The sequence below is a fragment of the Macrobrachium nipponense genome, chromosome 7 (assembly GCF_015104395.2).
Source record: "Macrobrachium nipponense isolate FS-2020 chromosome 7, ASM1510439v2, whole genome shotgun sequence".
NCBI classification, from domain to species: Eukaryota; Metazoa; Arthropoda; class Malacostraca; order Decapoda; family Palaemonidae; genus Macrobrachium; species Macrobrachium nipponense.
Genome location: NC_061109.1, coordinates 34,873,969 through 34,888,968, shown reverse-complemented (window position 1 = coordinate 34,888,968; position 15,000 = coordinate 34,873,969).

Genomic DNA, 15,000 nt, shown 5'->3' with positions numbered 1-15,000 from the left:
TTCTTTTTTATTTATTGCGTTTTTTTGTACATTTTACTTGTCTTAAAACGGTGTGAAAATACAATATGTATACATATACATTATATTTATATATATATATATATATATATATATATATATATACATATATATATATATATACATACATATATATATATATATATATATATATATATATATATATATATATATATATATATATATAAGCCAGTGCTTACAAGATACCGTGTAGCAAATTGTGATGAGATTTTACGTCGGGGAAAAAACGGTAGATCCACCTCGCAAAGATTAGCAGAACACAAAGGATCAGTGCGGGTATGCATCAGAGAACTTGGGGATTTTCTTACATATTAGGGACAAAGGCCATACTAATTAAGTGGAGTCGGACGGAGCTGATTTTCAAAAAGTATCTGTGCGTACAAAAGGAGAAATGCTGAATCTGCTATCATCAATCAAACCAACAATATGAACCTGTCAGGAGGACATTGGAGATCGGACGACATCGACGAACTAATACTTAGTCCGCTCCTCAAGCAGGTGTCCAAGAACATCCGACCACTGGACGAGTCGCCAGCCGGGGGAGTCCAGAAAATCACCAGGGAATAGTTTAATATTTCCACCCTTCCTGGGTCACCAAACAGTGACTTACTGCCACACCTACTTATGTTTTGTATTGTATATATACTCTTGTAAGACATTCTATGTCCATATTTTACCAGTGACCAAGAGCACAGAAGTGCTCGAAATTAGGTGGCAACGTTAAATGTGTTTTATGGCCTTTCATCTTCATATAGATACATATATATATAATATATATATATATATATATATATATATATATATATATATATATATATATGTATGTATATATATATATATATTATATATATATATATATATATATATATATATATATATATATATATTCAATATAAAAAAAATGAGAAATACTAAAACCTTCCAATAATTTTTTGTTATATTGTGCATGTTTTTGCGCACATTTTTATATATAAAACTCTAAAAAAAGCGTAATATGAAAAGGCTCAAATATTAGGAGGAATGGTGACCTACGCGTTTCGGCGATTTTCGGCCGAGAATCGGCGCGCGGACGGAATAAAAATATTTTTTTTTATCAAATATTCACCATAAATCGAGATATTGTTCTAGAGACTTGCAATATGTTTTAAATTTAAGATATATGATTGAATATTACTAGACTGTAAGATTTCTATGTTACAAATGTGTTTTTTGACCATTTCGGTTGAGTCAAAGTTGACCGATCGTAGTTTTTTTTCGTACTTATCGTACTTTATATGCAAATATTCCAAAAATGATAAATGCTACAACCTTCCAATATTTATTGTTATATTGTGCACGTTTTTTTGCGCACATTTCCATATATAAACCTCTAAAGAAAAAAAAAGCGTAATATGAAAAGGCACAAATATTAGGAGAATGTGACCTACGCGTTTCGGAGATTTTCGGCCGAGAATCGGCGCGCGGAGGGAATAAAAAATATATTTTCAAATATTCACCATAAATCGAGGTATTGTTCTAGAGCACTTGCAATATGTTTTGAAATTAAGATAAATGATTGAATATTACTATACTGTAAGATTTTTATGTTATAAATGCGTTTTTTGACCTTTTCGGTTGAGTCAAAGTTGACCGATCGTAGCTTTTTTCGTACTTATCGTACTTTATATGCAAATATTTCAAAAATGAGAAATGCTACAACCTTTCAATATTTTTTGTTATATTGTGCATGTTTTTGCGCACATTTCCATCATATAAACTTTTAAAAAAAAGCGTAATATGAAAAGGCTCAATACTAGGAGAATGTGACCTACGCGTTTCCGAGATTTTCGGCCGAGAATCGGCGCGCGGTGGGAAAAAAAATATTTTTTGTCAAAATTCACCGTAAATCGAGATATTGTTCTAATAGACTGTAATATGTTTTAAAATGAAGATAAATGATTTGAATATTAAAGAACTTGTAAGAATTTTATGTTATAAATGCGTTTTTTAACCTTTTGTTTGGAGTCAAAGTTGACCGATCGTAGTTTTTTTTCGTACTTAACGTACTTTATATCAAAAATATTTTCAAAAATGAGAAATGCTACAACCTTCCAATTATTTTTTGTTATATTTTACATGTTTTTGCGCACATTTCCATATATAAACCTTTAAAAAAAAGCGTAATATGAAAAGGCTCAAATATTAGGAGAATGTGACCTACGCGTTTCGGAGATTTTCGGCGAGAACAATCGGCGCAGGAGGAGGGGAAAAAAATATTTTTTTCAAAAATTCACCATAATCGAGATATTGCTCTAGAGACTTGCAATGTGTTTTAAAATTAAGATAAATGATTGAATATTACTAGACTGTAAGATTCTTATGTTATAAATGCGTTTTTTGACCTTTTCTGTTGAGTCAAAGTTGACCGATCGTGTTTTTTTCGTACTTATCGTACTTTATATGCAAATATTTCAAAAAATGATCAAATGCTACAACCATTCAATATTTTTTGTTATATTGTGCATGTTTTTGCGCACGTTTCCATATATAAAACTATAAAATAAGCGTAATATGAAAAGGCACAAATATTAGGAGAATGTGACCTACGCGTTTCGGAGATTTTCGGCCGAGAATCGGCGCGCGGAGGGAATAAAAATATTTTTTTTCAAATATTCACCATAAATCGAGATATTGTTCTAGAGACTTGCAATTTGTTTTAAAGTGAAGGTAAATGATTGAATATTACTAGACTGTAAGTAATTTGCTTACCCCCCCAAAAAAAATATTTTATATTTAATATATATGTATATATATATATATATATATATATATAAATATATATATATATATATATATATATATATATATATATAGATGATATATATATATATATATATATATATATATATATATTATATATATATATATATATATATATTATATATATCGAGGTACAATGTCCTTAATATCTAATTCGCTCTACCTCGGATTAATATATTTTCATATATGCTTAACCGAAGGGGAATTTTTTCTCGATAATAGACTTGCCTGGACCAGGGGTTTCGCGCCCTGGTCCAGGCAAGTCTATTTCTTCGAGAACAAATTCCCCTTCGGTTAAGCATATATGAAAATATATTAATTCCGAGGTAGAGCGAATTAGATATTAAAGGACATTGTAGCTCGATAGATGTATATGAATCACGGAAAATGGTGATATGACTTATATATATATATATATATATATATATATATATATATTATATATATATATTTATATATATTATATATATATATATATATATATATATAGATAATATATATAATCTATAATATATAAAACGTAAAAAAATATATGTTACATTCTTCGATCTGGTACCAATACATAATAAAAAGGAATGCAGGTGACACTTCTCTGTTTCGCATACAATGAAATGTCTTATTATTATTTTATCATGCACACATTCAGATATATAAAAATTGTAATAAATATAAAACTAAATATAAAAATAATAAATGCAGAATACTCACTCGTAATCCTGACTCCTTCGTTCTATTCTTGTTTTCTCCCTCCTCCATTGAAGAGTCTTGCATTTTTTTTCCACTGACATGACGAGGTACAGGTGGAGGAGGGAGACGCGCGCCTTACTGCTGATGGACCCGGCGGCCCCGTGCGCCCTCCGCTGTTGGTTTAGGGGGCGCGCTCCAATTACATGACCTTAGTGTGGTACTTTCGGTCACACTCACCTAACTGCAAAGAGCAACTTTGCAGAGACGACAGAAGAACCGGGTGTCTCTCCTTCTGCCATTCATATGGCACAACCGGGCACCACCGTTTTCTGCCTTCGCCCTTCTAAGGCCTCCAGTATGTGTTCCCCTGGCTGCAGCCGACACGCAGGGTCCCACTACCCGACGAGAAGCGGTGATGGCGGGGCCGGCAGAGAGAGGGGCGTCGTCAGCAGGGGCGGCGGGGCCGACAGCAAGAGGGGCGTCGTCAGCAGGGGCGGCGGCAGCAGGGGCGTCGTCAGCAGGGGCGGCGGCAGCAGGGGCGTCGTCAGCAGGGGCGTCGTCAGCAGGGCGGCGGCAGCAGGGGCGGCGGCAGGTCGAGCAAAGTTGGCCCTCCTATCTGCCCTTTCCTCTAGGGGCAGATCTGCAGCTCGGGGCAGGGGGTCAGTTATGGAAGGCCACTCATCGGGATCGAAGTTGATGAGGGCATTCCCGGCTACCTCTAGGAAACTGTAGTGGGTCAACCTCGGAAGATTGTCACCGCGGTACCCACAGTACAGTATGTAGGCCTTTTGGAGGGCCAACTGAAGGATGTATTTGAGGAGCTTCTGTGTCCACCTTCTGGCGTTCTCCTGGCGAAGGGATAGTACTGGATGAGCCTGATCAAAGAGATCAACTCCTCCCATGTGCCTGTTGTAGTGCCCAATGACAGTAAGCCGCCTCGGTACGAAACTCCTCAAACACAACTCGGCCCTGTCGACGTGTCTTCTTTCCGCTGTACGATCTCCTTGGATGGGTTCATGATTCGTCGTAAGGTCATATTGGGGAACGAGTCGGACACCCTTCAACAGATGACGAAGACAGCGCCCTTCCGCCGCCACTCTGTCTCTCCTCTTGCCAGGTGTTGCGGATGACTAGCGAACCTCTTGAGGACATTCGGGGCCCCACGCACCAACGAAGGGTACCACTGATGTGAACACCTGCTTCATACAGTTTCCTGGGCCAGGATAACCGAGTTATAATAATTATCCATAAACAGGGTGATATCCCTGGTTACGGAAACGTCCCACAAGGTTGAATACAGTGTCACGCAGCGTGGAGAAAGACCCCGGTATACACTGAAAAGTCCACAACGTATCCAGTGTTGGCCTCGGTAATGAGAAGGAATTTCACACCATATTTCTTTGGCTTCTTGGGGTTATACACTTTTATACTAAGACGTCCTTTTGTAAGGCATCATCCCCTCATCCAAAGACAGGTTCTTTCCAGGAATCACGAGATTACTACACCGCTCACGGATATAATCCAACACTGTAGGCACTAAAATGAGGCGATCACTGTTATTCCGGGGTATGGCCCTTCGGTTGAAGGCGTTGAAGTACCTGTCCAACGCCAGGAAATTATCATGGGGACATAAAGCCAGGCAACATTCGCATAACATAAAAAATCATTCTCCTCCAATATTGCCTGACGTCGACAGCAGGTGTCATACCAAAATAAATGTGGAGCCCCAAAAAATGCGCCATGTCAATGAGGTTGCAACCCCGCCAGTAATACGACAAGGTCGTCCTCAGCTCATACCGGCAGTACCGAGCGTAGTCCACCGTCTCGTGTACCAGGTATTCCAGCAATTCCCGCGTCAGGAAAAGCTGGATGAACCCCCAAAACAGTCAGGGGTACTGGTACGGTCATCCCAGGGGTTGCCGTGAAGGGGTACTGTTAGGAGGGGTTGGGTCCTCCGTCCACCCCGCGTCACTCTCCGACGACCGACCTTCACCTTGGCTGGCGCGACGAGCCGACCTTCTACTGTGCCCGTGCGCATGCACGCGCACGGGTGCGGGGACGATGCACACTACCCACCCCCGTTGGCCCATCACCCTCACTTAGGCCCTCACTTTCTGTATCGTCCTCTGCGATAAAAAACTTGAGCCGTATCCCCACCCTCCCTCCTCCTCAGCCTTCTCTTCGTAAGCACTGAACCCACTGAATTCGAGCTCACTTTCGGGATGTGAGCCTCGAACGGACATTGGGGGCATATATTCATCCTCACTTTCATCGGCGACTGATGTCCTCATCACTCGATGACCATCCGCCATCAAAATGAGGACTTGCGACATGTTTCCCAATCAAGCTCCGAAAGATACTCGTCTATGTCCCTTGGTTGGAGGCCTCCCAAATGCCTACGAATGCCCCTAAGGACGCCCACATGCTTCCTAGGGGTAACCAAAGGCATACGATGTGTTCCTGAAACACTTTCAGCACACGTGGCCGCACAGAACGGCTTGAGGCGCGGGGGTCATGCTGGGTGCTTGGCCCCTCGCCAGCATCCAGGTCCAAAACTCGCCTTACACGATCCCATTTCTTTCCGACGGGTTAAAAACGCGCCTTTCACGGTTCACACGTCGTTGAGACATACTGATGAATGTTCTGTAGCAACCCAAATGCTCAAAGTCTTGCACAAGTCCAGAAAAAACACACTTTTCACGAAAGATCGCTCTCGGATGGTGCGCTACTGATGCTGGCTGGAGCGAGAAGAAGGGATATCGCCTATGCGCACCTGGGTCACGCTTCAAAACAAAACAAGGCCTTGATCCGTAGCCTCCCCAGCATCCCCCACAAGGCCGCGTGATTCAAAAGTTTTAGGCTGGTAGGCCTATAAGTATTTTTCCGCGAATTTAAAAAAAAACTTTCGTATGTCGACGTAAAATACGTCCAGTCGGCACCCGACAGACAATTTATCTTGACGTAAAATACGTCCAGTCGGCGTTTAAGGGTTAATAAAGTCACGTGCATCTACTGTGATTTTTAAGCATATATATATATATATATATATATATATATATATATATATATATATATATATATATAGATATTATATATATATATATATGTTATATATATATATATATATATATATATATATATATATATATATATATATATATATATATATATACTATATATGATATATATATATATATATATATATATATATATATATATATATATATATATATATATATATATATATATATATATATATATATCATCATATATATATATATATATATTATATATATATATATATATATATATATATATATATATATATATATATATATAGTATAGTCTATGATATATATCATATATATATATATAGATATATATATATATGATATATATCATATATATATATCTATATATATATATATATATATATATATATATATATATATATATATATATCATATATATATGTATATGTATATATATATATATTTATATATATATATATATATATATATATATATATATATATATAATATATATATTATATATATATATAGTATATGTATATATATATATATATATATATATATATATATATATATATATATATATATATATATATATATATATATATATATATATATATATATATGTAAACACGAATGTATATAAATCACGGTGATGTGATAAAAATTAATAAAAAACCTTTAACGTGCGGTAAACATTCGACTTGGTCAACATGGCGGATGGGGGTTGGATATCGATTCTAATTACAAATACCTGTGTTGACAGAGATTTGTAAGGTCGGAGTTAATATCAACTTATATGCCTCACTTATTGGCCGAGTCGATAATGTTACTGGAGTCCTGATTTCTCCTCAGCTCACTGGGCGGTGGTTTGAACCGACGAAACGACGGAATTATTATCAACTAAAAAAATATCCAGTTGGTTAACATATATGAAAATGTATTAATTCTGAGGTAGAGAGAATTCGATATTAAAGGACATTGCAGCTCGATGAATGTATAAGAATTACGGTGATGTGATAAAAATACATATATAATATATATATATATATATATATATATATATATATATATATATATATATATATATATATATATATATATATATAATTTTCAGTTAATGGTCTTTCAGGGTAAGAAATGAAATGTAGATCTTGTATAAGCAATTTTTTTTATATAAAAAAACAACCTCTTTTCAATAACAAACCTTAATTCGCCGTTAAAAAAAAAAAAAAAAAAAAACTCACGATTGAATTAACAGAGGAACACCCTTTGATATAAGGTTTCAAACACAATTAAATGTTTTTCGCCACCCGATATAGCATTAGTAATTCCCTAACAACCAAATCGAACAACTTGAAGTGGGGTCAGAGGTAGCCGAATATTGGGGTTTTTACACGCTGATTTTGGTTTATTGGAAATTAAATAGAATTACACGTGATGATTTTCTAACTAGCTTGCCAAATAAGAAATTAATTCTCCTCCCGTCTATGTTCCTTTCTGTCTCTCTCTCTTTTATTTATTTTTTTTTTTTTTGTACGGTGTGTGAGTATGCTAATGGACGATTAAACGGCAAAATTATCTAACATTAAATTGCTTTTGAAGATGGAGAGGTTTATAAATGCCAAAAGTCATTAGGTTTGCATGGACTTTTAGGAAACAAAGATTTATGGAATGGAATATAGAATTTAGACCAAATGCCTAGTGTTGGACTTACCACGTCATACAAAAAGGAAATTGAGAGAAGAAAAGTCTGCAAGGTATTGAAGGACAACCTCGCAGTATGGGGGAATTGATGAATTGCTTGCATTTGACAACATTCTCGAGGGTTGATTGAGAGAGAGACAGTGATAGAGAGAGAGAGAGAGAGAGAGAGAGTAGAGAGAGAGAGGGGGGGAGAGAGAGAGAGAGAGAGTGTGAGAGGGAGAGAGAGAGAGAGAAAGCGAGAGCGGCTTGTTGTTTCGTCTGCTGTCTCGTTGGGTTATTTGCGGTCGTCGGAAGCGATAGGAAATATCTTGGATGTTTTGTGTATTTGTTATGTTGTATTTTTATGTTTATTATTATTGTTAATATAGTATGAGGAAGGTTTTTGCCTGTTTTTTTTTTTCGTTATGAGAGAGAGAGAGAGAGAGAGGGTGTGAAGAATGAGTGGTTGGCGGGTGAGCTGCTTGTCTGCCAGGCATTTTGGCTCGTTGAGTGGCTTGGTCGCCAAGCATTCGGAGTCTGTCAGGAGCAGTCAGTCAGTGAAGGCATTCAGAGCTAGAAACTTAGAATCAGTCAGCCAGTGAAGGCATTCAGGGTGAGAAGCAGTCAGTTCGGCTTGTCGTTGGCGATAGCGGAGTTGTTTGGGGTCGAAGTGTTTTTGTATCTTGCGTAGGACAGACCATTTGAGTATATAAGGAAGCTAACGGCAAATAGTGAGCATGGGATTTTGAGAATTGCAGTTAGGGGCCGAAATATCGCTGTAGAGAACCGTAAGTAAAGCCTACAGTGCACCGCATGAAGAGCTCTGACGGAACTAACCCACTGTGGGGTATAAAGTTTGATAAACTGTAAAATTAACTAATATGGGGGAAGATGTAGGAATAGAAGGTTTATAAGCAGCCCAGACATTGAATATTTCACTATTTGAATTTTATTATTTCACTATTTGAATGTTACAAACCCTTTTTGGGTTCGACAGGTTCTTAAACAAAAATATCAGGACTGAAAAAATCTGAAAGTAATTGAAGGGAAACAATGGAGGAAGGAGCTAAACGAAACCAAATGATGACCTTCAGACTAATTTTTATTAACAAAATTTACATTTGGAGTCATTTACATTTATACAAATAAATCAGGTTCGTAAATAGATGAGCATGAAAAACAGTTACAAAATAACATCACAGAGTCCGTACACAAATGGTCAAGAAACAGCGCATGAGTAAGTAAAACACATGAATAGCTCAATCGTAACTTTATTAGTGAGTAAATTTATATAAAAAAAAAAATAGTCAGTAATATTTATACACAAGAAATATAACAATGAAAGCCAAAAATAGAGTCCCTATGTAAATTAGAAAAATCAATAATTAAACATCAATAATGACCATTAACAGCACAAGCATTACAGTAAAGTCAGTAAATACATAAAATGAATTACTTCAGTTACTACATTAAACAGTCAGTAAATTACATTAAACTGAGTCAGTACAAATCATATAACCTCCGTAATTAAATCTGGAATTATAGGTAAAGCAAAATTGACACTAAGCACACGTCCAAAATAGTTACTACTTCAGCAACAGCATTAATGAGGTAACCTTAAACACATTATTCCTGCAAAATACTACAAAATAAAATATCTTACACACAAACAATAGGAAATAAACATAACTAGGTTAATTCCTTACAAAGCGAGGTTGCAAAACTCGGACGAGATCCGATATACAGATGAGGTAACACTCCGAAACATGCGAGGCTGCGATGCTAGGACGAGATCACAGACACACACACAAAGGAGGTTAACCAAGAGGGCAAGGTCTCGAAAAAGGACGAGGTTCCTCCCAAGGACGAGGTCGTACACACAAACGAAGAGGTTCTCGAAATCCTGCAGTTAAGTACTAATACAGTACTGACTCGATGCTGCTCTCATACTGACTCTCCGCTACTGACTCCTCAGGTCACCATGACACAGACTCGTTACTGACTCTAAGATGTTTGTTTGTATGGAGTTTTTACGTTGCATGAAACCAGCGGTTATTCAGCAACGGGACCAACGGCTTTACGTGACTTCCGAACCACATCGAGAGTGAACTTCTATCACCAGAAATCCACATCTCTCACCCTTCAGTGGAATGCCCGAGAATCGAACTCGCGGCCACTAAAGTGGCAGGCCAAGACCATACCGATCACGCCACTGAGGCACTTTGACTCTAAGATGGTCTCCTACTGACTGAAGAAATTAAATGCAGAGTGCCAGACATCAACTCCTCTTACCTTAAAACACACACACACACACACACACACACACACACAACACAAGAACAAGTCAACAGGTGTAGCAAACATCACAAGGAACAATCTAAAGACTATTGTTCCGGGGAAACTACCACCAAACCTAACAATGTGTAAATACCTAATATTAACTAAACTTCCAAACCCCTCGTTTCTGTGACATTTTAGAATGGAAGTCACTTCTCAAGCGTATTGCATTCTTGAATGTAATAAAATCTGTAATCTGGACTGCATTAACAACTTTTTTCCCAGGATATCAATTAAATACTAAATTGTAAATTAACTGATAGTCATTGCTTTTTGAATGACTTCCAATTTGGCAAATCAGCTAATTCCAAAGTTCTGAGGTGCCTGCTCCGTAAAATCTTTAAATATTACATATTTTTAAGCACAAAAAGTAATTAGGAAAACCAATTACTATTCACTAGATTTTAGTAGCAGAGAGGGAAAAAATCGAGGCACGAAAATCAGTTAATATTCCTTAGCTCTCGTGAACAGCAAAAATCTGTCTATTCGTATAAATTCAATTGTCCTTTGTTTCTAGAATCTTTATGGTCTACAATTACAAACCTAGTAATTAACCATTGATATAACTCAACCTGAACTGACGTTACTTATCTGTTCATTACTCTCCTGTGAAAGACATAACTTTTCTCCAGAAAGTGTCTTTACAGGATGTAAATAAGTTCCCAAACTGCAGCTTCATCCGCCGTTGCTTTCTTCCGCCTCGCAGTCAGCAGTAATTAAAAAAGAAACGCACCGTGGGAAGAGACCGATGGATCAAAGACGCCAGAAGATTAATAACCCTGTTTGTTATGATGGATGGCCGGATTCCTTCCCGGTACATCCCTGATGAGCCTTTGAAGATAATTACGGTGAAGATGATTGCAACGATGATAACGACTAAGCTGTCGTTCGGGATGACGATGTGGAAGACGATGGAAATGAGAAGCCGAGTGAAGGTGATAATGATGAAGGTGAAGTGATTCTTTTGGTTCTTTGGGAAATCTCTTTAGGGCATTTGTTCCTAGAGAAGTACTTGGAACTTTGTTGGTTTTCTGTATAAAAAAACTGCTGAGGTGGCTTTTTGTCTCTCCGTCCGCACTTTTTCCTGTCAGCCATCAGATCGTAAAAATTACTGAGGCCAAAGGACTGCAAATCGGCACGTTGATCATCCACTCTCCGACCATCAAACATACCAAATTGCTGTCCTCTACCCTCAGTAGTTTTAATTTTATTGAAGGTCAGCCATAACCGTGCGTCTGGCAACGTTCTCGTTACAAGGTTTCAGAACTAGACAAACAAGAAACGAGAGAAAGGTATGGTATTTGATGTCCAGTTGTATACATTTTCCGTTAAGCTTATATATAATTAAACTCGAGATCTGTTTTTTCGTGACCAGATGTGATATATTTTGATAAAAGAAAAGTAAGTAAAATTTTCATGACTTTCAATGGTGGCTAGAAAGTCGGGCTATTTTTTATTTTTAAATGTTTAGACTTCATTCAATTCTCGAAAGAAAAATTCAATAGGCACTAGCATCCAATTCATTTTAATTTTCCTCTATCCGGTTTTACTAAAACTTTTTTATTATACCTTATTTTATGTGCTTGAAATTGTGTACAGAACAAAAATAAGCATCAAATGCAACAAATGTTACCCCTATTCTCAAATATAGATTTCAGCAATTTCGGTGAAGAAAATGATCAAATGTATGCTTTTATGTGAGTACTAATCACTAATCAATCATATACTTGTGTGCGTGTGTGTAGAATATATATATATATATATATATATATATATACTATATATATATATATATATATATATATATATATATATATATATATATAATATATATATATATATATATATATATATATATATATATCATATATTACTGTGTATGATAAAGGAGTGTGCGTTAAGAGAGAGAGAGAGAGAGAGAGAGAGAGAGAAGAGAAACTATATGCATTTATTGACCAGACAGGCTTTATTTCACGATATCTTGCATTAGAAAGGAAATGAAGAGGAGCTCTTCAACTGCTTGCAATAATGCCGAAGTACAAAGGAAATGCTACGGCTCACAGCCTTACATTTGTATCAAAACATTTTGATACATAAGTTCTGAAGCGCAATTAAAGGTTTTCCGCCTCCTGAAATATTTCCAAGTAATTCATTAACAACTAAGTGGAACAACAGAAAATGGGTCGGTTCTAGCCATAGATATAAAGATGAGAGGTTGGACAGACAAGTGACGATCGCGTGCATTGTTGTGGGATGATTCTCAGAAATGGCAGTGGCAGCGGCTACAGAGACCAGCAGCAACAAAGCCACTTCTGGCTTCCAGTGCGGGGCCGTCAACTGTGTTCCATACAGAAACAGGATCACAAAAGAACATGCACGTAGCACCTCAGTGGCTTGATCGGTACGGTCTTGATTTGCCACCTCGGTGCCCGCGAGTTCGATTCTCGGGGATTTCACTGAGGGGTGAGAGATGTGTATTTCTGGTGATGGAAGTTCACTGTCGACGTGGTTCAGAAGTCACGTTAAGCCGTTGGTCCCATTGCCGAATAACCACTGGTTCATTGCAAAGCAAAAAACCCAAACAAACAAAAGAACATACAAACATATTTCACATGATAGTGACATTTTTTATCCATGAAAGTCCCAAGAATAGTGTTGAAAAAAACCCAAGTAAACGAGTGTTAGTTCACAGTCAACTATGTGCCTGGTTTTTGAGCAAATAAAATAATTAACGTTATGATAAGTTTTTTTTACCAAAATCTTGGGCTACTTCACTTCTCTCGGTAACACCGCGTGTTCTCGTAAAAAGGATAAACTTTCTTCATTATTGCGTATAAATCGTGATAGTACCACATTAGTCTTGAACTGAAAGTTTTTTGCTTGGAAGAACCTGTCATCATTCATGAAAAGCCAATCAAAACTTAGTAAAAAAAATATATAAGAACTGTGACTGTAAAATCTGTTAACCAATTATATTACATTGCATGGACATACAAGGCTGTAATTAGCAGGTTGAGCTACTGTACATGTAGGAGGAAATTGTCACAGTGAGCAATGGGGAGGAGTCAAGAACAAATGAGAGCAACTTTTTGTGACAGTGGAAACATCAACAAAGAACTTAAAAAAATATGCATACTTATCGTAATTTAATAATTTTTTTCCTCTGTTATTGTGCATTTGCACGGGTAATGTACATATTGAGAAAAAATATCTTGCTTTCACGTGTTTTACCCAAAACAAATATAAATTACAATGTAGGAGGTGGGTGGAATCTACCGAAAATAACCAAATTCATGTAGCCTAATAAATTAGAATGTAGGGTTACTGTCAATCCATATAACCATGGTGAAGTCTGACAATTTTCCCTACTACTAACAAAACAATGTTCATATTATCATGAGGTCTAGCCATAGGGCTGCTGCAGTTTTAAGTGTTAATGAAGTGTTATTCCGTTATTAACCATGTCATTGATAAATTCTCCAACCTCCCCATATGCAGACAACTCAGCTGAATTTGATCTGTCAAATACTTGAAGGTAGGCTAATCTTCAATTTTAGCTATGTCATTATAAACTTTACCAACTAGCTAGCCTTCAAGTAAACTTGACCAACTAGACAATCTACCAAGGTTGATCATAAAATAACCAAGGGTAGCCTACCATAGACTAACCTTAGCTGAGCGAAGGTAGCCTAACTTGGCATGACCTTCAGGAATACTGATTTTTCTATCTTTTCCCTTCCACAGACTATGAAATACAACTCTAGTCATGGATAGCTATTAAAGTCTAAGTTAGTTTTACTTGCTAGCCTAACTTAGAGTGTACAATGTAAATAAGTATGCTAATTACAGGTCAGAATGATTGTGACATGTTACAGAGATTTATTTATGTTTGCTATATGTCTGCAGACTGCAGCACATAGTAATCAGTACATGGATATTTTGACATGTACATCTCTAAGTGTATTCATGTGCCTTTATATTAGATTCTGTATTAACTTGAGTTTTATTTATCAACAAATCTCTTTAAAGGAGCCTCTCTTTTCATAATATTGCCTTTTCAAAATTATTTTATTTTTATTTTTGTTTCTTGGAACAAATACTTTTATGAACACCATTGTCTAGTTTTTTTGCTTAAGAAATAATTACATTTCTCGTTATCAAGACTAATATACTTGAAATTGATAAAACCTCTGGATTTTCAATATAAATACTTTAACTTTTTCTCTACAATCGTATCTCTAAACTGAAAATTTAAACTTATGCTTCTGTATCGAATTTTGTCTACGAATTTTTGAAATACCAAAAGTAAATAGAAAGTAACTTTATTTTGAAATTCAAAACACACACACGCACACACAAACACTCACACACACACACACACACATACGCACACACACACACACACACACACACACACACA